The sequence below is a fragment of the Aedes aegypti genome, chromosome 2, assembly GCF_002204515.2.
Source record: "Aedes aegypti strain LVP_AGWG chromosome 2, AaegL5.0 Primary Assembly, whole genome shotgun sequence".
Classification (NCBI taxonomy): domain Eukaryota; kingdom Metazoa; phylum Arthropoda; class Insecta; order Diptera; family Culicidae; genus Aedes; species Aedes aegypti.
The window spans coordinates 283,115,343-283,140,580 of NC_035108.1; the positions used below are offsets into that span (position 1 = coordinate 283,115,343).

Genomic DNA, 25,238 nt, shown 5'->3' on the forward strand with positions numbered 1-25,238 from the left:
AGAAAATTCACAGTTTCTTCCGGTTTTGGTAATCAAAGAACATCTTTTTCTTTTGCATTCTCGCGGATTTTGTTTAAATACATATCTCTGAAAACGATATTTGTAAACATTTTGTTAACAACATTTTACATATAATTTGCCGTTGGAGTTCATATTTTTTGCAGATTATTTGATTTTACTTGCTTATAAGAGAAAAAAACGCTTTCAAAAAACTTAAATACATAATATTACATATATTACGCATTAATCGTGGCAATCAAAAATTGCAATGATTTCGGTCTAAAATTATTAAAAATCCCATAAGACATTTGTTCCAATGTTTCAATATTGGATATACTATGTAACTTATTGGTACTATACCTGAGAGGAACTTTCAGAATCATTTTCAAAATTTTATGTTGAATTCTCTGCAGAGCTTTATTCCTGGTATTTCAACAGCTAGTCCATTTTGGTACAGCATACAACATGGCTGACAAAGTTTTGATTTACTAATAATGAGGGAATAGAGACATTTTAAATATTTGTTGCATTTGGCTTGAATGCCCTCAATGTGATTTTTGAAAGTTAATTGTTTATCTAACATGCGCCCTAGATACTTAACTTCATCTAACCAATTTATTGGAACCCCGCTCATCATGACAACATGTCTTCTTGAAGGTTTCAAATTAAGAGCTTTTGGTTTATGTGGGAATATTATTAGTTGAGTTTTGGAAGCAATAGCAAATATCTTCCATTTTTGCAAGTATGAAGAAAAAATAACAAAACATTTTTGCAATCTACTACAGACGGCACGCAGGCTTCGTTCAGTCTTTCAGACCTGGAGTTCTGACAATTAACCTGAAGTGTACGATTTGACAGAAAACATTGAATTATTCTAACAATGTATGTTGGAAAATTAAAGTTTTATAATTTTACGATCAAGCCTTCATGCCAGACACTGTCGAATGCTTTTTATATGTCTAGAAGATGCAAGACCAGGGTAACTTTCAGATTTGTTGGAACGAATCATATTTGTTACACGTAAAAGTTGATGAGTGGTCGAATGTCCATGGCGTAATCCGAACTGTTCATTTGGAAAATTTGAATTTTCATTGATGTGAATGGACCATAATTCTGTTCAAAATGACCTTTTCAAAAAGTTTACTGATGGAGGAAAGCAAACTGATTGGATGATAGCTAGAAACTTCAGCAGGATTTTTGTCTGGTTTTAAAATTGGCACAAACTTGCCATTTTTCCATTTGTCAGGAAAATATGCTAATTGAAAACATTTGTTAAATATATCAACTAAAAATGATGAGCAACTTTCTGGAAGTTTCTTGATGAGGATGTGGAAAATTCCATCATCGCCAGGAGCCTTCATATTTTTGTAACGTAATCATTTCTTCCAAATCAGTCTCACAGGCATTTTCGAAAACGTTCTCTTGATTGAGAGTATTAGTCCTGAGAAACTTGATTTTCAATTGGACTAGTAAGTCCTGAATTAAAATTGTGCGCACTTTCAAACTGCATAGCAAGTTTTTGAGCTTTTTCGCAATTAGTTGGTAATAATTTGTTTTCCTCTTCCAATGCCGGTATTGGCTTCTGAGGTTTTTTTCAAAACTTTAGATAATTTCCAAAAGGGCTTAGAGCCAGGGTCCAATTGAGAAATTTTATTTTCAAAATTTTTGTTTCTTAATTGAGCAAAACGTTTTTTGTTTTCTTTCTGCAAATCCTGCCATATAATTTTCATAGCAGGATCGCGAGTGCGTTGAAATTGCCTTCTCCTCACGTTTTTAAGATGGATCATGAGTTTAAGATCATCGTCTATAATCACGGATTCAAATTTTACTTCACATTTTGGAATTGCAATGCTCCTGGCTTCAACAATGGAATTTGTTGAAGTTTCAAGAGCATTTTCAATATCAAGTTTGTAAATAAATAATAACATCAAGATTAGAGTCAATATATGTTTCATACATATTCCAGTTGGCTCGAAAATAATTGAAAGTGGAGCTGATAGGATTGAGAATCGCTTCATGGGATATTTGAAATGTAACAGGGACATGATCAGAATCAAAATCAGCATGAGTAACTAATTGGCTACAAAGATGACTATAGCCAGTTAAGACCAAGTTAATCGTAGATGGATTTCTAGAAGAGGAAAAACATGTAGGGCTATCAGGGTATTGAATTGAGAAATATCCTGAAGAGCACTCATCAAATAAAATTCTGCCGTTGGAATTAATTTGAGAATTATTCCTTGACCGATGTTTGGCATTAAAGTCACCAATGACAAAAAAAATGACTTATTGCGAGTCATCTTTTGCAAGTCAGTTTGGGGGGAAATTAACTTGCAGTCCAGATCATTGAAAAGGCAAATTGGTAGCTATGAAAGTATATTTACCAAACTGTCTTTCAACTTAAACACCTAAAGTTTCAAAAATTTTAGTTTCAAATGACGAAAATAGTTGATGTTTTATACGCCTATGAATGATGATTGCAACTTCCCCACATGCCCCATCAAGTCGATCATTACGATAAACAAAAAAGTTGGGATCTTTTTTTAGTTTGGATCCAGGTTTGAAATAGGTTTCAGTAATAACTGCTATATGCACGTTATTAGCTGTAAGAAAATTAAACAGCTCGTCCTTTTAACCATTCAAAGAACGAGCATTCCGATTTAAAATATTTAAATTATTATTTATTGGATCCATTTTTAAAACGTAATCCAATAACAATTTGATTAGTAAATTTTTAGCACTGTTTCTTTTGGTAGGAAAAGTAGATTATTATGTTGTCCATTCTGTTAATAAAAAGTAGGCTGATTTGCAACGAAATTGAAAAAAAGTACTGTTTTATTGCTCAAGGTAGTTTTTAAAAAACTTCGTTTTCAAATTGAAATTTACAGTCTAAAAACACCACTCTTTATCCAATATGTAATAAGGACTTGTATATGCTATATATTCTTAATTTATCAAAGTAATCGTCTTCTTATAAAAGTCTGTACACTATTATTCAACGATTTTGCGAAAGTAAAAAACAACAAAATAATTAAATTACACACAAATAGGGAACAACGTTTAGAACGGTCGATTTTGTAACGTTGTCAAATTAAATAATTATTCGAATTTTCCAGCAAAATTCAATAACCTTTATTTTTTTTTTTTGAAGAAGAACTTGCTCTTTAAAAGTATCATGAATAAAAAGCCTCCTAGAAAACAAGCTATTTTTGGAGCACCAATTTTGCAGATATCACAAAACCCATTTTCGCCGATTTTTTAGATACAAATATTTTAAACTTAACTGAAATGAATACAAATTTTGCGGTACATCCTGACGGAAGCACTAATATAGTCTTTGCCAGAGTTGGGACTGTTAATAGTAGTAGGCTTGAGTTTTTGCGAAAATCGCGTGGCTCTACTAATACAGTTGTTCAAAATCGTGAATCTCATCAAGTAGCCTATGTTGGGCGCATAAAATTTCTAAATCGTTAGTGTCATTGAAGGCTCTAAATGCGGGAAATGCAGCGGGAAATAGAACATTTTTCTACAGTAATTTTGGGTTGCCCTTAGCAACGAGTGTTTGGCAATTTTCAAGGCTCTTTGCCTACAGCAGCGATAGGCATGAGTTTCACTAGCTTCGCTGACTGCTATTGGCTTTGTTTGACTACTGTAGAATGAATTTCAGATTTTTTCCCAACCCTGGTCTTTGCATGAAAAATAACCTACGTCTTCAAAGAGGTGCTTTTTTAGATCGTGCTACTTTTCAGCACTCTTTTCGGTGCTGAAAAGGAGCACTTTTCAGTACTGTTTTGGTAGGCATCAACCGAACAACCCAGTCTCTTCATGCTATTTGTGCTTTTTTGCGCGGCGTGTGAGTCGAGTGTTAAAAAATTCGTAACTCTTTTACAAGATTTTTAACATTTTTCATGTCTTCCACAAGGTTGTTAGATATCTTAAAACGCGTGTTTTTGCTGAACATCGCACCTCTCGATCTCATAAAGTAAAGGAGTTATCGGTAGAAATCGTTTTAATAAGGCTTATTTGTTCAATAGTACTTCTTCTTTTTTCTGGCGTTACATCCCCACTGGGACAGAGCCTGCTTCTCAGCTTAGTGTTCTTATGAACACTTCCACAGTTATTAACTGAGAGCTTACTATGCCAATGACCATTTTTTGCATGTGTGGCAGGTACGAGGATACTCTATGCCCTAGGAAGTCGAGAAAATTTCCAGCCCGAAAAGATCCTCGACCGGTGGGATTCAAACCTGCGACCCTCAGCTTGGTCTTGCTGAATAGCTGCGTGTTTACCGCTACGGCTATCTGTTCAATAATAGGAACCCATGAAAAGACGCTTACAGACAAAAGTTTGTATCATCTGCCGAAGGGGAAGATATGGTACTTTCATGATTTGTAAGAGTTGTCTGCGCCACTTTGTGGCGAAGGCAGTTATAGGGGCCTATACTACCTCTAGAAAAAAGAGTACTTTATTAATTACTTTGTTACTTCAAGAGATAGCATGATGATATATTCAGCAAAAACACGGGTTTTTTCATCACAAAAAACTTTGCAGAAATCACAAAAAATGTATAAATTCTTGGAAGAAACTTATGATTAAAAATATGATTTTTACGAGCCATTCACATACAACGGTATATATCTCGAAAAGAATAAGAGATAGAAAAATCATGTCTTCGACAAAGTTGTTTCAAATTGCCAATTCTACAACTTTGCCGAAGACACCATATCTCTATCTAAATGTTTTGAAAAAATAGTTTTTCTTTATCACTGCTAGATGGATTGATCACAAAACTTTTTTCATCATAAGTTGCGCTTTAATATACCAAGAAACTTCTCCGAACAAAGTATATCTCTAAAATCAACGGTTTGGGCGCTATTCAAAAAGCGCATGAAATCGACGAAATAAAACACAATGCGCACGTCTTGTTAAAAGCAAAGAAAAGAAAAAAAATATGTTCAGAAGACCTCTCATAGCCCAATAAAAATCATCAAGAATGGCAACACTGCTGTTATTATATCAAATTTATTTTCCATGTGTTATTATCATAATATGTTATACAAATGTAACCGATCAAAATATATGTAGAAAAACGTTTACAAGTTGTTGTAAATCGGTAAAAATGCGTACATGTTTTTAAAAGTATGAAATTTTTCAATAAAACGACCATAAAACGTAAAATTTATACTTTAAAATGCGGTTAACTCTCACGATTCAGTTCTCCTTTATATAGATATAGTTTCTAAAGTAATTCAATATTAAACACTCTGTTTACTTCACATTTTTGCTAGGATTGAAAGGGAAGTATTTCAGCAAATTTGGTAAACACTTGATAAATCACTTGAGTGGCCAAGTGTTAGAGATTGGTGGAAAGCTCTACTTTGAGAAAAATAGTGCAAAATTACAACATACATTTTTTTTTCAGAAAAATTTGAATTTTTGTTATGCAAAAATTAATGTTTAGCTTTGAAGAACATTTTATCTATGCATTTAAAAAAAAAATCTTAAATGTCTGATCAAAAGCATTTTTTTGTTGGCGTTTAATACTCATAGCTGCTCTGACGAATTATTATTGATCAATTAGTGGCGTAATGGTTCCTTATAACAACTTCATTCAAATGGAAAGAACAAAGTCTTATCATTGATCAAGTGTTTTGAACTCGAGTTCAAAAGTTCAAAATCAAACGACGATCGACATTGAAAATTTGCTGGACTTTAGTGTTGCTTTCGTGATTTGATAACTACGAGATGTATGTGCTTCATTGCATTTTCACCTATGGATCAGATTGACTAGATGCACCAGAACTGGAGAACTTGAGTCACAACCGAGGATGGAGAGAGGCGGCCATGAACCGAGTGAATCGGCGAAATATTGTCGACGAGGTTTTATCTAGTCAAATGATATAAAACTAAATAAATAAATAAACAATGAAGCATTTAGGTACAACCAAAGGCCTTCATGAAAAGCTTATTAGCTTAGCTTAGCTTAGACTGACTACACATATCAATGGTTGCTATTCCGTGATTGACCGAAGTCAGTGAAAATGCACAAAGAATCAACTAGAAGTTCGGCTGGGATTGGCCATAATCTTCTTCAATGTGCATAATTCAGTGCCTCTATTTATACAGGGTCAATAACGGCGCCGGCCACGTCCTTGCAGTCAGGTGGGATTGGGGGAAGGAATGTTAGTGTGTAACCTTTGCTATTTGGAGACCGTGTTTGCCTCTGCATCTCCACAAAGGTTACTGGGAGGGATGTTTGTTAATGGGAAGGATCGTTGGGTCACAGGATTCACTTTGATAAGCGATTAGACCATGATTTGTGAGATATATACATGCTTATTTGTAAATATAATATTTTCATTTGATATGAACAATTTTTATGTAGTGGAAAATTATGCCGACACTTGAGGTGACGAACCATTCAAAGTTTGTTGAACAAATACCTAAATGTAACATTCCTACAGCTGTCAGGACGAAAGCATGTGTTATTATATTTTACTTATTTGAAAAGAAACAAAAAACTCGATTGGTTGGAACATCATAGAACACTTTTATTCTTATGCCGACACTTACAGTGGCGAACCATCCAAAGTTTGTTGAATAAAGTGAACCTTTCACAAGTCTTCACTTGTAGTGTCGAACCATTCAAAGTTTTTTTTTTAATTACAAAAATAAAGGTAAAAAGGGGTGTTCTGAAAATATAGAAATAATGTGAAACATAAATAATTCATGAATCAGAGTTTGTGTCGACACTCACAGTGACGAACAATTCATAGTTTGTTGAAAATTCATATTTACGTCCCACAATTGTAACGATTAAATGTGCAGTCATACATATTTTATAGATTAGAAATAGTAGCATGAAACGAGCTCACCAATTGATCCTTTATCCTTCACTGTGCAGCCACAATCCACTCTCAGCCTCACTCGTTTGCTCGGCTATATAAAAGCACTCAGAAAAAAATAGGCGCGCGACCCGAAAAGGAAAAAAAAACTTGGCTTTCTTGACGCACTGCCCAGCTGCAAGCGTCAAGGTCAAAGGATCAAAAAGAACTCCCAAAGGCCTTCATGAAAAGCTTATGACGATTTATGGATGAAAGATCGAAATACAAAACGTCGAAGCACAGAAGGTCGAAAAGACAAAAGGTCGAAAGAGATTTGTTTGGTAGGAATGTTTGACTTCTTTGAAAAAGGTCTTAGACCTTCTGTCTTTTAATTTTGTTCTTTGACCTTTTGTCATTTATTCGTTTATAACTTAGATAAAAAATAGGTAATTGTTTAACCTAATTGAGAAAATAAAGGAAAATACATAAGGCTTACATTTTCAACTTTAAGATGAACGTTTTTACACATCAGTTGGCAATTATCGTTTCACAGGGGAGGAGAGATACCCCACGTCCATATTGTCATACTGCAATTTCGAATACAAATGAAGTGACACTACGCTAGTAATCCAGGAACACGCTTCACGTACCTTAACACGCATGGGTACAAACCGATTTAAATTCATATCTGCACCACCGTGCCAATGCGTACCCGATTGGCACCAATTACTCAATCCATTCAGGGCAATTGACGTTATGGAAACCAATCACAGCCTTTGCTCCCATTTACAAGCCGCAAGAAATCAACACAAAACGCTTAACGCCACATTCGGCCGGCTATTGCAACAGCCCCGAAAAACAAACATAGGTATCTCGCCCATCTCCTGGGGCGATCTCAAATTCTGTCGAATCCAATAGGGTAGGCGTACCGGTATTCGTCACCTTTAGAAGATATATTGCCCATGGAGCATACTGACAATACATTAAACGAAAGCTTTCAATCTATGTTTACCAGCAAAATGTTATATCAATCTACTCCGTCTTAGAGAAACTCGTATATTTATCCAACGAGACATGCTAAGTTTCATGCCATTAACGATTCATGGCATTACGTCTGCACTGAGACAGAGCCTGCTTCTCAGCTGTGGAATGGTTCTTATGAGCACTTCCACAGTTATTAACTGAGAGCTTTCTTTGTCAAAGTTGCCATTTCCGCATTCGTATATCGTGTGGCGGTACGCTGATACTCTATGCCCAGGGAAGTCAAGGAAATTTCCATTACGAAAAGATCCTGGGCCGACTGGGAATCAAACTCAGACACCTTCAGCATGAATTTGCATTGTAGCAGCGGATTCGAACCACTCGGCAAACTAAGGCCCAACACTACGCAACTCAAAAGAGTTGCGTAAGAAAAGATTTCGCAATGGTCATTACGCGGTTTCTTTCAAAGTAATTCTATGAACGCTAAAAAACGATTTATGTGAACTTTTATCGTAAAACGGTTTATAATCGGGGTGGTGAATACTGGTGCTATGGCGAATATCAGTACATCTACCCTACCAAAGCTGAACTCCGCAGCCTCTAATCGGGGACCACTCCAGAAGGTTATGTCCCGTGCTGGACGGGTGGAAAAGGTTTCGAACTCTGCCTCCTTTTCGTTTAGCCTCTATCGACTGTTTACCTAACAAACGAACCGGGCCTGTTCCGAATACAGGAATAGCATAGACTGACCGACCGCCCGAGAGGCAGAAAGGGCAACAGAAGCGATAAAGTCAATAATGTTGACATTAAATTTTCTTCAGGGGATGGAAACTTTTGCCTGCCGTTGTCGTCGTCATTGTCGAGATCCAACGGTTCGCCCGTATCCTGGCAGTTTCGCAGGCTGGAGTAAGTTCCGAGGGGACTGTACAGTATTGGACGAAACTTATGCGACTTTTCGATTTCATACAACTTGGTTAACTTTTGTGCGCTAGATAAGAGGTATTAAGAGGAAATTACTATCACTACTATATTTTCACAAGTTCTCAAAAAATTCTTCCTTTTCAGAATCTGTGTCGGTAATGACCATTGGTCATCTGGATCCAAAGATATTCCGAAATTCCTTGGAGAACCGACGTGAAGCCTTAACCCACGAATGTATCTCAGGCTACAGAGCTATGGAAAATCATGGACGAGAACAGCTTTATCGGGAAACTCACAAGAATAATAAGATCAACGATGGAAGGTGAGCAAAATTGTGTAAAAGTTTCAGGCGAACATTCCAGTTCGTTTGAATCCTGCTGGGGAGTACGACAAGGGGATGGATTTTCGTTCCTGTGGTTCTATATCGCGCTAGAAGGTATTATGCGAAGGAATCTATTGCAACAGGTCGAAAGACAAAAGGTCGAAAGGACAGATGGTCGAAAGACAAAAGGTCGAAAGGACAAAAATGTCGAAGAACAAAAAAGAAGGGACAAAAGGTCGAATACCTTTTTTCAAAGGAGGAAAAATTTCTCACCAAGCAAATCCATCAGTTGGCAACCGCTCTTCGTGCGCGATACACGTTTATTATCGAAGCTCCCGTGTATCTAGATTTCGTGGTTCCTTATGCGACAGAATTTTTTGTTCTACGCAAAATGTCTCCGCATAGGAAAAACACCTTGGTAGTGGATTTCAGTACCCTGCCAAAACGTCCGATTCTAGATCAGGTGGAAGAGTTCCTGAAAAATAGAATCGATCTTGACATGGCCGACGTCAAAAGCATCCAACTTCATCACCTCGAGAACTGCGTGTTCATTGAGATGAACAACGCAAGCGTTGCACCGCGTCTTCAAAATCTACATCACCTAAAACACTCCTTTGTTTACGAAGGAGTGGACTATTACGTCCCGGTGTATGTGGATGGCCCAATACCATCGTGAAGATCCACGATCTGCCACCACAAATGCCGAACACGGCGATCACCAGCCACATGAAACAGTATGGTAAAGTTATTTCAAAACGACGTTTGGAAGAACTATTTCCCTGGGGTTCCGAACGGCGTTAGAATTCTTCGTCTGAGGATTGAAAAACCATTACCATAATACGTTGTGGTCGATGGTCATCGCAGCTACATAAGCTACCTGAAACCCGATACGAAACAACAACAACGCACCTCATCAACCACAAGCAAAAAATCGACAACGCAAGTAGCACTGGCAAAGCGAACGAAAACGACGACGCACTATCGGCTCACCCCGCCGACGACTCAAGTGACGATGACGATGGGGACGAAAGTGATAACGACGATGACGGTAACGTACAGGCAAGCGAAACAGCAGAATCTACCGGGAAGAGACGGTTGTCGACTGAGACTAGTAGTGGAACAACAGAAGACAACAATAAACCGAAACGATCTTGTAGCCAGGGCGGCCAGAAAATCAACGCAAAAAATGATCACGAATGGAAAGTGTACCAAACACGGTTTAGGAAAAAATGAAAACAATAATAATTGTATTTTTTACATTGTATTACTACAGACACGAATGCACTAAATAGTGTAAAGTGTCTCTAATAAAAAACAAAAAAACCAAGCAAATCATTTTCGACCTTTTGTCCTTTCGACTTTTTGTCCTTTCAACCTTTTGTCTTTCGACCTTTTGTCCATAAACCTATGCGAAGAGCAGGGATTAACAAACGGGGTACGATTTTCACGCAATCCAGTCAATTTGTTTGCTTCACGAATGGTGATGAACGAAGAAACGGCGAAGGATGAACCGCGAGCTACGGCGAACCCAGGATCCAGAAGGTAGCCAAAGCTAGAAGGAAGCGACGGGCAATGTTGCAAGAGTACCGGACAGCAACCCTGTTTTACAGGCGTATTGTGCCACGGAGTGTGGGTTCGATTCGAAAAAGTTCCAAATGCATTGTCCAACACTGTATATCTGTAGAGGTGTTGGTCTGCGGTAAATGTTGCGTCTGTCAGAGATTCATTCATGGCACACAGAAGCCGGGTATACTGCATGGGGTTTCCTACTTCAGGTTGAATAGGAATAGGAAGGGAGAACACGGTAAAGCGACGACAGGGGAAGTTTAATTTGGATCGTTCGCTGTGGGGTTGTTAAATTTAATAAAGTTTACTTTCTAGTGGTGGGATAAGGGTCACTGTTTGCACTAATAAGTTATGTTTTCAATTTATAATTCATCAGGGCATATGCCGCTCGGAAGGTGGTACTTTTTGGGGGATATCTAAAATTAGAAAATGGTTGGAGAAGATGATAAATTATCAACTTACGTGTCAATCATATTATTTTTAGAGAAGCTAAACATCGAAACGATTATTTCGTAACTCAGCAGATGAATAATAATAATAGAATAATTTCAAGGTTAAACATTATAAAAAGTTTAGTCAATAAGATTTTAAAACCATCTACAAACGATCTTCATTCTTTTTGGCAACCATTAACAAACTGTTATTTATATTTTGGCAGCTGCGTTTTGATGTTAATTTCGGATTTTTCAATGAAGTATTACTGAGCGCTCAGCTGTGTAACCCTCTAATACCCAACCCCGCCTTTAAATGGGGTACATTTTGAAATTTTGTATAATTTTTCAAGGCTCGGAAATCCTGCGCCCAATTTAGTATGGTATACACAATTTAGTACATTTAATACTTTTCTTAAATCAGGTTAACTTCTGCGTCCTTTCGTGACGTAGGGATAACGCGCCCTATCTAGCGAACAGGCAGTCGTGATTTCGATTATGAACGAGAAGAATTGTAACTTTTTGACAAATATAACATCAATTTGTCAATTTAATCAATTGCGAAGTATATGTAATGTTAAGTTTTTCGATAGTTGTTGAAACTTCCACTCCATCAATGACTAGTCGTCAGTCATATTTCAAAAAAAAAAATCATTACACTTTAGAATCAACAAGCAAACTATTTTCTTCCAAAACTAAGCTTCAGCAACACCATAATTATCGACAGAAGCGCCAATCAAAAAAAAAAAAAAACACAAATCTACATCAACTTCATCCCTCCAATATCCCAATACACCAAAACCTCGTTTCTCAAGCCCGAAACACCAGAAATTGTCGGCCAACTACATTTAGCTTTAATTATCTGGCAATCCTCCTAGTGAAACCCGTGCCAAAATGCTCCCACGCCGCTTACGTTCTCACTGTCAGACAGTCAGCAGGAAGCTTCCCAAACTGCGTCTTCCAGCTTCCTTCCGCAGACGACAGATGCGGGTGTTGATTTCTCCCGTTTTGCCACAGATTTTCACCAATTCATTTTCCAAGCTGCGTTCTACTCAAGGATGCTGGTTTGTACGCCAGAGATGCCGCCCTGCCATCTGATAGCGGGACGTAGGGTTACCAGACGTACTGTTTTAAGAGTGCATGTAATCTTTTCTGCCCTAAAATGTTGTGTTCTATTCTGTTTTCTAAAGACTGCTGAATTGCTGCTAACGACGATTGCTGAACTGACATATGTTCAGCAATCGTCGTTTGCTACCAGTTGCTACGCTTGATAATATTCACATCTTTGTACACTTGATACAACTCGTGATTCATGCGCCTGCGCCACAAACCATTTTCGAGTTTTCCACCGAGTTTTGTCCGCAGCACTTTACGCTCGAAAACACCGAGAGCTTTCCGGTCTGACTCTTTCAACGTCCACGCTTCGTGTCCGTAGAGAGCCACCGGAAGAATCAATGTTTTATACAGGGCGAATTTTGTTTCCGTTTGCAAGCTGCGGGACCTAAGCTGGTTACGATGTCCGTAAAAGGCCCTATTCGCAGCCGCAATAAGTCTTTTTACTTCGCAGGAAACGTCGTTGTCAAATGTCACAGTGTTCCAAGGTAAACAAATTCTTCAACATCTTCAAACATATCCCCATCAAACCTCAGCACTTACACCACCATGCCTGACTCTATCTCTACCAGTGAACATGTACTTCGTTTTGGTAGAATTAATGGTCAGGCCTTTTTCCGCTCTCTCCCTCTTCAGAAGCACGAAGCCCTCTTCCACTGACCTATGATCGATTCCAATTAGGTGCAATTAGGAGCATGTGCGACCTTGTGATAATAGTCCCATTTCTCTGCACGCCAGATCTCCTAATAGCGCCCTCAAGTGCAATGTTGAACAGCAAATTCGAAAGTGCGTCCCCCTGCTTCAACCCGTTTAACGTCACGAACGAGGTTGACACCTCGTCTGCGATCCGAACACTTGATTTCGAACCATCCAGCGTAGCACGTATCAGCCTAATTAGTTTCACCGGAAAACCATGTTCAGACATTATCTGCCAAAACTCATTTCTTTTCACTGAGTCGTACGCCGCCTTGAAATCAATAAACAGATGGTGAGTCTGCAAGTATATTCCCGGAATTTATCTAGGATCATTCGCAAGCTAAACATCTGGTTCGTTGTCGAATGGCCCTCACGAAAACCAGCTTGGTATTCGACGACGAAGTACTGCTTGAGCGGTCTCAGTCTGTTAAACAGGATGCGCGACAGAATTTTGTACGCCGAATTCAGCAGGGTAATTCTTCTGTATTTGGCACACTCCAGTCTGTGTCCTTTTTTGTAGATTGGGCGTATGAGGCCATCCAACCAGCCGGTGGGCAATTCTTCGTCCTCCCATACCTTCAGAAGTACTCGGTGGATCAAATGATAAAGCTGCTCACTTCCGTGCTTGAGAAGCTTGACCGAGATCTTGTCCTTCCCAGCAGCCTTACAGTTCTTCAGCTCGCTGATAGCCTTTTTAACCTCTCCTATGGTCGGTGGGTCCACAGCTTGATCGTCATCATCAATGTTCATCATGTTTCTCGCTACATTTTCATTTTCACCGTTCAACAATTGCTGAAAGTGCTCCTTCCAGCTGGCAGCCACCGCCGTTTATCGGTCAGCAAATTCCCTTTTCGATCATTGCACATGGCGGTCGCTGCCCTCAACCGCTCTCTGTTCTGTCGGGTACCGGCCACAAGCATACGACTTCAGGCGATATTCTTCATGTCTTTCACTCTTGATTTTGATACATATGTTCCATGAAAAAAATATCTAAATATTTTGAATATTGGGCTTGTAGCCGTGCGATTAGCGGCGTCAGTCCCTTAGATGCATTATGCTACGGAATATGGGTTCAATTCCCGCTCCAGTCAGATTAAACTTTTCGTCAAACGAAAAATTCTTCAATGGTTCACTGGTTGTTTCATGTGACCGTTGTCTTATGTAAGTCAGTTATGTTCAGTCTGTACCAGGGTTGTTAACGTTAATCAACGATTAACGCCGTTTCGTTAATTCGTTGACGTTAACCTGTAACGATTAACGAAGCTTGCGTTGATTGCGTTGAAAAACAATTTAACGATAACGTTAACGTACAGCGTTAATTCAACGTCAACGACTTCGTTATTTCTAACGTTAACGATTTGAGGATTCTATTATCTGAAAAAAAACCGAAACACTGATATATGCCATGTTTACAAACGAAGCAAAAAAAAGCTTGATCTCACTGCAGGGTTTATGGAATGTTAACTGACTTTCTCTTAGTCAGATTTGATGGAATATGCTGTTTATATTAGAGCTCCACAATCTCGGAAGTGGGATAATTTGCTCTACGACCATTGCAACTTTCGATTGCAATGAAAACTTTTGTCTGCTATGGTATGTTAGGGACCCTAACTTAGGGTATTATGGCAACTTGTATTTGAAAATGAGAATCCTGGAGGCGGTCACTCAGGAACATTTGGTTTTTGGATTAGTAAAAAAGGAAACCGTGTGCTGGCTGGAGGCAAAGAAAGTCGCTTTCTGGCAACGATTTCAGCCCATTGTTGTGGATTGCTGGGCAGCGAGAGATCTTAGGACGGATACAATATTGCTAGGAAAATCTTTGCAATTTGTAAAAGTTCTCCCAAGCAATCACAAACTGACGTTCAAAGAGGCTGACCAAAATTGATCTGCACAGTGAACTTAGATTTTTTAAATCAATTTTCCATGGATACGGGGCGTCAGCATAGAAACGTGTTGTTTATTGAAGTTTCGAAACATTCTCGGGGAATCTATATGAAACATAAAATCAACGCTTGGGTTAGCGGTGATCGTTGACGTTGATTCAACGCAAACACGTTAACGTTGACGCTAACAACCATGAAAATTAACGCAACGACGTTGACGTTGATCCAGAGCACAATCAACGTTAACGGCGTTTATCGTTGATTAACGTTAACAACCCTGGTCTGTACAGCCTTTGGCTGAAGATCAAATGCTTGGTGAACATTTTCCTGAAATCTATGAACATATATACGTGGTCTGGTCTGGGATGCTTTACCCAAATAGAGCAAAACGTGGGAGAAGTTTAAAGAGAATAAATAAGTTTGCCCATTTTATCAAAACCACTCAAAAACATGAAACCGTGCCTTCAGTAGCATATTTCACAACAAACAAAATTCGAATTGTATCTTCCAAAACCATTAAAATTTTCAAGTAAATTTAGACAAATCACAGCTACAACTCTTGATTGTAAAAATATTTTACTCTTTTTTTTAAATAGCAATCAAATCAAATTTATGCAGATTTTAAAGTTTGTATGACTCAAACGAAGAATATCCCTTTTCTCGATCTCGATGACTCATAAGAATACGAAAATAATAAAATCATGTTCTACAATAGTTTTCACAAGAAATTGAAAACGAATCTTATATTATATTTAATGGTTAATTTGTTTAGTCTGTGAGAAACTGTTTTTAGTTTTGGGTTTTATCTGTTCATTTCACCTTATGAGAGAGGATTTTTGTACACACCTTCTAAAATCATCTTGCAGTCATGGAGTTCAATAACTTTTTGTTGAAAGCTTTTGAAACGTCAAAGATCTGGTGAAATTCTTGACAGGCCATCTCTCGATCATTCGCACTTGTCAAATGATAGAAAATGTTTATATCTGGTGCGCTTGAGACATTTTCATATTTTAGCTCAAACTGTGTTTTCTGGAATACCGTGATTTATGTTTTATTTAAAAGTCATTAACGACTCTGTATTGCTTAAATCGTATGAGCTGATGTTTATCTAACTGGTCTTTAATTAAAGAAACAAATATCTTTTTCCAAACAAAAAACGAACATGCCTCTGTATTTGCGTTATATTAAACTTTGCAAAATAATGACTGCTTTTTAAGCTCATAAGTTGCATTTGCTATCAAAAACATTACTCTAGCAAAATATATTATAGTCATAAAAAAAAACAAGTTTTCTAGGACATCCTCCATACCCTCTAAGGCCGAAAAACGGTTGTAGGACATTTTCTAGAAAGTCAAACCCCAGAATTACATTCCCCAGATTGAGGCATTCCCCAAAAATCCATTCCTCAGAATAGGACATTCTCCAGAATCGTTTTTAGTGGTTTTTAAAGTACGAAAAAGTTATATAAATTTGTTTATGTTAAAAATTTTTTACTGACGTTTTGAGCTACGGAAACCGACCTCAGTCCACCCAACAAATATTAGAAAAAAAAAATCGAAATGGTTGGTGTTCAGACAGACTGACCCAAGTGCTTTTTCATGGTTTCAGAAAAACGAATGCCAGTCATTCGAAATATCTAAATTTTTGCTTTTTTTCTGTAATAATGGAAATTATCTACTTGATAAAACATCGGTATCAAAATAACATCGGAAATCAGAATTAATGGAGTTTTGAACGTATCTTTAGAACGCCAAAATATCAGCTAATCCGGTCTGTCTGAACACCAGCCAAATGATGTTTAACAGATAAGTGTTCGCTTCCCTTGTCTCATTTTTAGTCTATTAGTGTCTAACAAGTGTCTTGAATACAGGAACTTTAGAGACCTCTAGCTTGAAAAAAAAAACAGCCCGAAAATGGACCAAACAGAAAACAGTAAAACAAAACGTAACCTAATAGAAACCAGAAGATAAGAGTTTGATTTTTCTTTATAGAAGCAGGCCAGACATTTTTTTTTTGTAATTCCCCATGACATTTCGACAGGGCTACTATTCGTATTACTGTATGTATTTCTTCATGTTTTTATTTTAATTTCGTGGGAGTTTAGACAAGTTTCAAAAGCTTCAGAGATTTTTCCAAATATATCTTCAGGAGTTCATTGATTGATTATTTCCCGCGGAATTCCTCCAAGGATTTTCCAAAGGAATTGCTCTACAACAATTTTGATTCGGATATCCCAAGAATATAACCTGGATTTCCCCAAGGATAACATCGGAATTACCTAAGAGGTTCCATCAGAAACATCTTCACGGATTCTTTTAGATGTTCTTCAGGAAAGTCCCAAGTCCTCAAGGATTTTGTCCGGTGGTTCGATTTCCTTACTACAGTCGCCTCTCCACATCTCGATATCGAAGGGACCATCGAGAGGGAGTTGAAATAATAAACAAACAGACGTCATTACATGTTCCTTATTTACTTTGAATCGCAAAAATTGCGTCCAGCAACCTTTAATATTGGTCATATCGACATTCACATATATAAAGAGAAAATTGAGAACGAAAAATCAACAGAAACACATCGAGATATGGTGACATCGAGATGTGGAGAAGGAAATTGTATGCAGAATGAAGGGACCTAAGAAATTGTCGACATAGGGAGAGATATCAAGATATAGAATCTCGAGATGTGGAGAGTCGACTTCATATCCTCCAAGATTTACATCAAGAACATCTTCAAAATCTGTGTAAGTTCTTCTACAGTAACAACTGGAAAATTCGGTTGGAGGCCTAGTGAAAATATATCTGGAGGAACACATAGTGTAGTCTTTGGAAAAAATCGGGACAACCCCAGAAGAAATTCCTAGAGCCAGTATTGTTGGAGTGGTCGACGGTTTCCTAAAAAAATCCTCTAAGCATCCTTTGAAAAATCACTGGAAGAATTTCTGTAAGAATTAGTAGAGGCATCTCTAGAAGTATTTCCATAGATATCTCCGTATGAGTACTCGAAAGTATTCGAGATGAAATCTCTGGACAAATCACTAGAAAATTTGTTTTAAGGGCACCTCAAGACATGTGAGAAGAAATTCTTGAAGAACCAAAACGACCATTATATCAAACGGCTATATGCCAAACGGGGTACAATCTGCAAAAATAGCCTATATACGAGGGCAGATTATTTTTCGTTTAAAATGTTTAAGACTTTAACGCCAAACAAAATCTTCTTACAGCATAACTCGAATAAACAACACATTAAAAAAAAAATGCACAATTTTTTTAACGATTCATAATTTTAAAAATGGTAAAACAGATTAACTTAATTTAATCTTAAACAGTATATATATAAAGTACAGCATATTTTTAAAGAAGGGCGAAATTCAAGATTAAAACAATAGAAAATTGGACGTCAAAAATTAGTGCGGCATAATTAGAAGAAAGGATATCTAAAATTGTGTTCAGAATTATCGGAGTAAGTGCAGTAATCGACTTCACTTTTCGCTGATAACTTGAGCAGATTAATGTCATCGATTGCCGCCCTTATGTTAGATGGAAACAAAAAATGTCTAAACATATAGTCCCTAAGAACAGCCAATGTATAAAAAAAGGTTAAATTATTTTAATTTTTAATCAACACTTGTAATGTTTGATTTTTGTTCACAGATCTATTTTTTATTTCTCGAACAAGTCTTGGAAAGAATTGATGACCGTGGAGGGATCGATTCTGTTTTTAATATATCATTGAGCAGAAAAATGTCGGGTAATCGATCAGAAATACGCGAAACATAATTATACAGTCGCCTCTCCACATCTCGATATCGAAGGGAACATCGAGATAGAGAGAGATCGAGACATAGAACATATTTTTAACGAATACTAGATTGAAAATCACTCCGTTACCAGGAAAATTAAAAAAAAAAACAGTTGTCATGTCGTCTTCGCAAATTGTTTTATAGGATTACCTATAGGCATATCGATATACGGAGAGAAAATTGAGAACGAAAATCACATCGAGAAAGGGAGATATCGAGATAAGAAGGATATCGTGACATTGAGAGTGAATATGTATGCAGAATGAAGGGACCGTAAAAATCATCGACATAGGGAAAGATATCAAGATGTAGAGAGTAGACTGTACACACAGTAAATAAAAAAAACTTCTTTTTTGATAGCCGGATTTCAAGAGACTAAATCAAAACATAATCAACAAATGTCGCTACCCTTTCAAGCAAATCCTGACCGTATACCTAACCCAACCCCTAACTCCGTTGCATTTATAAGGCGTCGCTGAATCGGTGGCCTCTCATTGAGTAAGTGTAATCAACACTTCCTTCTACAATCCCAAATTACGATAAAGATGAGCGTGACCGGAAATAGCGATGTTTATACTTTTGGTATTATTTTTTAAGGTTGGATCAATGCTCACTCACCAGCCTTGTTCCCGAAAGCAGTCTGAACGAGAATAATAAAAGAAACATCCAATTTCATATTCGTACGCCCGACACGAATGCCCTGACGAGGGTAAAGTGTCATTAATAAATAATAATAATATTCGTACAGGATACTGTATCGTCATTGAATCCAATCTATTAATTATTATCGTTAGTACACACACACAGAAATCATAAACAGTTTTTATCCCTTTTGAGTTCAGAAAATTGTTGTATTGCTGTTTGCATTTGAGGTGCAAATGTTGAGTAAACGTCCTCCAAATGCGGCAACACAAAATAATCAAAGGACACCTAGCAACGATTACATAAATCACCGCCGCCCTAGCAAGAAAAATCTATCTTTGACATCGCATTTCTCGTGAAAAATCTTACCGCGTTTGGTGTTCCCGCATTTGATGTTTGCATTTCAAATGCACACAGCAATACCATAACTTCAAAACTCTTCTAAAATGATATATTTAATCAATGTAAACCAAATTTTCATTCTAAACAACAGGTAAAGGCTAATTTTAAAATTGTCTGTAAAAATAATTTGAACTACGAACTTCGTTTTACTTTAAAGGTAAAACGGGGTAACTTTGATAGTTTTTTCGAAGAAACTTGAATGTATATGCATGCTGTTTCAAGGAATTATAAATTATATTTTTAAAACAAGTACTGGCATCCTACCTATTGATTGCTGTTGATAGAATGCCAAAAGATTTATTTTGAATTGATATACAATTGTTCATATAATCGAAAGTCTGTTTTCTGTTTTGGGGTAACTTTGATAATGGAGTATGCATCGAACAAAATTGAATGGATTACGAATATTTGTAGGGCATTGCATACCTCTAGGCGTTTAACGTTATATGGAAATTTCTGACTTAGATTACAAATATGGTCCCAGTTTATGAAAATGCTTTTCGCTAAGAGATTCCAAACCGTATTCAAGTTCTATGATAACTAGGCTGTCAAAGATAATTTGCCAACTTTTCAAAACTACATCAAATAGTGATCGTAGAACAGATTGTTGGTAAGCGTTTTCGAAAATGTTAAAAATGTGTTTATTTTTATTATTTGTATAAAAAGCCTCAAATGTTCTCGATTCAAATGAAAACAGCTCTTACATGAAGTGTCATACTAATATTCTTCAGTTTTGCATTCGTTTTGCTTAACCGATTAACAGAAATTATGATATTTTGTTTAGTATGTGGTGAATTACGCACTATCAAAGTTACCCGCATTATCAAAGATACCCCGTTTTACGGTACACTTAACTGCACTGTACATACGTCCACATAATTGATGTTATCGCAATATTCAATTATCTTTGAATCAATATTAAAATTATATGCAAAAAGCACCCTTTTTTGCCATTTATTGGTTTTGTAAGCAAAATACAAAATGACTTGAATGAGCATTGATATACTTTTCACTAGAATATATCCTGTTGTTTTCATAATTTTAATAGACATTTGTGCTGCGGTTACGGCAAAAATACTTGTTCTATAAATCTCCATAATCCTGTTTGGTAGTAAAATGTAAATTAAAAATAATAATTACGCAATGTTTTGATAGGAACATAAACTATGGATTAAGTACACTCCAACCTCTTTTTACGACCGTTTTTTTACCGACGGTTCTTTTTACGACCGAAATTCAGGTTAACGACCATTTTTATAAATGATCATTATCTTAAAAAGTATTGAAAATAGAGGAACATGATCTTCAGCAAAATTATTCAGTAGTTCAAGGGCTAACATATGGTGGCCATTCAATTGCGGAATTCTGCCACTAGGCGGCGCTAGTGAGCATAGAACTTTTGTTTTGCGGATAGCTCAGGATCCTGACCACTTAGAGAGATGACGTCTTCGACTAAGTTGTTCAGTAGCTCAAGGACTATCATTATAAACGTTATGAAGTTCAAAATTTTGCCACCATGCGGCGCTAGTGAGCATGAAATTTTTGTTTTGCGGATATCTCAGGATCCTGACCACTAAGAGAGATGGCGTTTTCGACAAAGTTGTTCAGTAGCTCAAGCGCTATCATTATAAAAGTTATGAGATTCGAAGTTTTGCCACCAGGCGGACTAGCTCTAAGTCGAGTCTAGTACACGACACTGAAGACGGCCTTACAGTTGAGGTCGAAATACGCGTATCTGTCAAAGGATACAAACTCTAGTGGAATTAAATGGTATAGTACTAAATTCGGTTTTTTTGATCTACACATGTTTAGGTTCAGAAACCTTCCCAGGGATTCGGATTTGGTCACTGTGGCCACCGGGAACCTGCTATATCTGAAAAAAGTCCTTTCAGAGACCCTTACTTTGACAACATGTAGTTTCGTAACTAAACAAGTAATCTGAACCGTCCTCATATTGTTGAATAGGTATCCACGTGGACTGTGGAAAGAGATTCTCAAATCCCTTAGTTATTTATATCCGGTTCAGGAAACCCGGTCCATCGACCGATGCACGAGTTCACTAATTTGACGTTTGAGCGGTGCCGAATTCACTGGTTTCCATGGTCACATAAATAACACGGCACCGCTAAAAAGTCAAATAGTGAACCCGTGCATAGGTCCATACCTGTGACTCTTCTAGTTCAATTATGTAACCATACTAGAAACAAAATTTCATGGTTGCTATGATGGTCCCTCTAAACCACTTTCCAGAGGATTTCTGTTCCATAAATCGATATTTCCATAGATCGATTGTCCCTTCAATATCGACTCATGGAGGTTTCACTGCAGAATAGCTTTTTGGTCGTCGACTCTTTCCAGTGAGAGCAAATATGGTAACCCTAGCCATATTTGCTCGACCGCCAGGAAGGGAATGCATTTTCCCGCCTGATGGCTGCGATTTTAGCCCGCTGATTTTTTGTTACAGTGTCCCATGAAGGCTAAAGGGGGCTTCGAACTCTCGGTAGATTCATTCGGTGGCAGCAAACACATGGGAGTTTGCCCTGCGTCTTCAGCAGGGGACAAAACAGACGACGATGGCGACGCCAACGACGACGAATATCAGTACGAGACGATTTATAGGTTTGTTTACGAGATATTCACAACACATTCCGGCTAGACTGCGACTTTCCAGTAAGAGAGAGATGTAATGGATTTTTCGCACCGGCAGTAGGTCTCTTTCCTTGGATTGCCAAAGTTTTTTTCTTCTGTGCTATTTCATTTTCATTCATTCGACTCTCGTTTTCCGATTAAGGAGTCTTCCTCACTGGGTTATTGAGCTACATCTTTGTCTGGGAAGTCATCAGCGGAGATAATTTGGAAATAAAACAGCGCCAGCGGCATGCAGACTTGGAACAGCAGGATTTTCAGGGACAAAGATCAAAAGAGATGCAAAACTTGTTGCAAGGTATATGATATGCTTGAAATATTGAACAAATTTCTGAGATGCTGTATTTTTAATTGGTATTCAAGTGATACGTTGTATTAGAACAAGAACTGGACAATCGTGATCAATGGAGTTTAAATTAATGAAAGATTGAAGTAGCACTTCTACGAACACCTAAATAACTCTATCAGGCAACGTAAACAAATTACGTAACGTATGAAGGGAGTCATTTTAAGTCACGTCACGTACGAAGTAGTGTTTGATACATCAACTGTGTTCCTTGCTCCTGTGGGAGCGAGCGATGGGACCGGAAGCACATTCGTTTGGCTTACAATGCGTAATAGAGTAGTATCGGGAATCCGGATAGGCGTTATAACATTAGGGATAGCATCACCATTACCCATTGCATCACCCAACCCAGATGACTTTTTATTAACTTTTAAACTCGGAACTCTCGATTTTGTGTACATTGAGAATGGCTAAATTCATTAAATATTTGTGCAACTTCGATTGTTCTAATCGGTTCTCCGACATTACCCGGAAAACCATTACCCGGAATGCAATTTACCGGAAGACCATTACCCGGAAAACCATTTACCGGAATGAACCATTTACCGGAAAACCATTACCCGGAAGGACCATTTACCGGAAAAATATTTCTCTATTTCTTGCCTTTTTCATTATTATTTATTATTATTTTTTTATTATTTATTTATTTACTGCTTTTTTTTTCTTGGAGAAGGGAAAAGCCCGTGAGAGTGTAGCTACTTTAAGCCACTTCTCCCATAGGCATAAAACCTTCTCATCTTTTCAAAAAAATAAGTATAATTCAACGATTGAGCGATAACTGCACTTCCAATGAGCGTAGCTCTTTGAAGGAAGCGCTATAGTTTAGAATTTTCACAAACTTTCAATTCACATTATAAATATTTATGAGCATTGATCTTTACTGAAGTTGGTGGCAAGCGATGGGTGAAGTGATGAATGGTGGCGATGGCGGCGGGTGGCTGGCGGCGGGTGGCTAGCAGTGGGTGGTGGTGATTGGTGGCTGGCGGTGGGTGGTGGCGAAGGGTGGTGGTGGCGTGGAATGACAAAGAACAGATACGGAAGTGGCATTAGAAAAAATGCATATTACAATACAAATTGCTCGACTTTCTGCTTTAGTGCATTGCGTACAAAACGTTTGAAGTGAAACATATTCTGGAAGCTCTTACAGTTTTCTGGTAGGGCATTGTAGAGTTTACTACCAAAATAGGTGATTTTTTTCTTCCCAAATTCCGAATTGGGTCGAAATAAAAAAATATGGTTGGCCTGCCGTGATGAGCGACTTTGTTGACTCATATGAAGGACCGTATTGTGGTGCGTCGAAGTTCCCTTGACGATTTTTTGCATCTGTACCAATACTTGATATTCGTATAAGGCTTTTATTGGTAACAGTGAGTCATTTCTATTCGAATATAGATTGACGGTGGGATACAGCAAAGGTTTGCGTAGCACTATTTTAAGACAGCGGTTTTGTAAAACTTGAAGTTCGCGTAGATGAGATTTGCTGGCAGAACCCCATACAGCTGTTACGTATTGCAGTCGTGAGTGAACCAAAGCAAAATAAATCTGCTTGAGACAGGTTTGAGGCATAAAGCTGGATATCTTTCGTAGTATTCCACAGAGAGAGCTAACTTTTGATTTCAATTTGTTGATGTGTGCTGCCCAGCTCATTACAGAATCAATAGTGAGGCCCAAAAACTCGTGCTCATACACCTTATCCAGATTATGACCACCGATAGAAATCGGGCCGTGTGCAGGAATTTTTCTTCGTGGAGTGTGAATCAGCATGTATTTGGTTTTATTGAGATTAAGAGACAGCACGTTCTCCCCAAAATACTCTAATAGCACTTCAAGATCCATTTTGATTTGGTTAAGGATAGTATCGCAATTCGTACCGCGGTAAAAGACTGCGGTATCGTCAGCGAAACGTCCTTTTAACCGTTTTACGGTACTTCAGGTCAGTATTTTGACTTGAAATATTTTAAATGATCACCAACGATAATGAACAGGGGATGTTTTTCTTTCAAAAAACATAAGCATTGAAGAGGAGTCTAAGATACTTCGTACTTGATCATGTCAATATGCACCATCTTCATATATTTGCATTTCATAGATGATTCACCCTTCTTTTAAAAATAAGCTGTTCTTTCAGCTTGTCTTGGCTGAACTGTCCAAGTGTCCAAGTGTTCAAGTGTCCAAATGTTAATAAATAAGCAATGGTTAGAATTTTTAACACGATTGGTTGTGCTAGTTTTCGCCGAGTGTCAATTCACCGAATGTTGTTTCTGTAAACATCAATCAACCAAATGCAAATCCTTCGTATATCCCTTTTTCTAGAATAACCCATTTCGGGTCATCTGATATTCACCCTTCTTTATTTGGTTGGCGGTTCTTTCGAGTTCCACCGATCTCGGCATTTTTGGCGAAATGTGTTTAGTCGAAAATGACCAAATACCTTCTTCTTATGATTGCTTACTTTTCTTTCTAGCATATTATACTGGATTCGGGGTACAGACATTCAGAGTTATGACATTCGTAGAAAAATAGCACAATCAAGGAAATTCAAAGGAAAAGTAGATCTATTGAGGTTCAATATCTCGGAATCCACAATGGCGTAAAGTGTCCCTACTCTCGATCACCAAGGCACTCTTAGTTTCGTCTTGATTTTTTAGATTTCCTCAAACCTA

At 37.6% G+C, this 25,238-nt stretch overlaps 1 protein-coding gene and 1 long non-coding RNA gene across 2 annotated transcripts in view; one reads left to right on the forward strand and one right to left on the reverse strand.

Moving 5' to 3' along the window:
- Positions 1 to 25,238, reverse strand: part of LOC5564329 (neurotrimin) — a 350,656-nt gene that overhangs the window by 89,625 nt on the left and 235,793 nt on the right. The gene's annotated exons all lie outside the window — the stretch shown is intronic.
- Positions 14,855 to 21,845, forward strand: LOC110676622. The gene is made up of 3 exons (XR_002500574.1): positions 14,855 to 15,017; positions 20,187 to 20,189; positions 21,834 to 21,845. It is a non-coding gene; the product is annotated as an uncharacterized LOC110676622 (long non-coding RNA).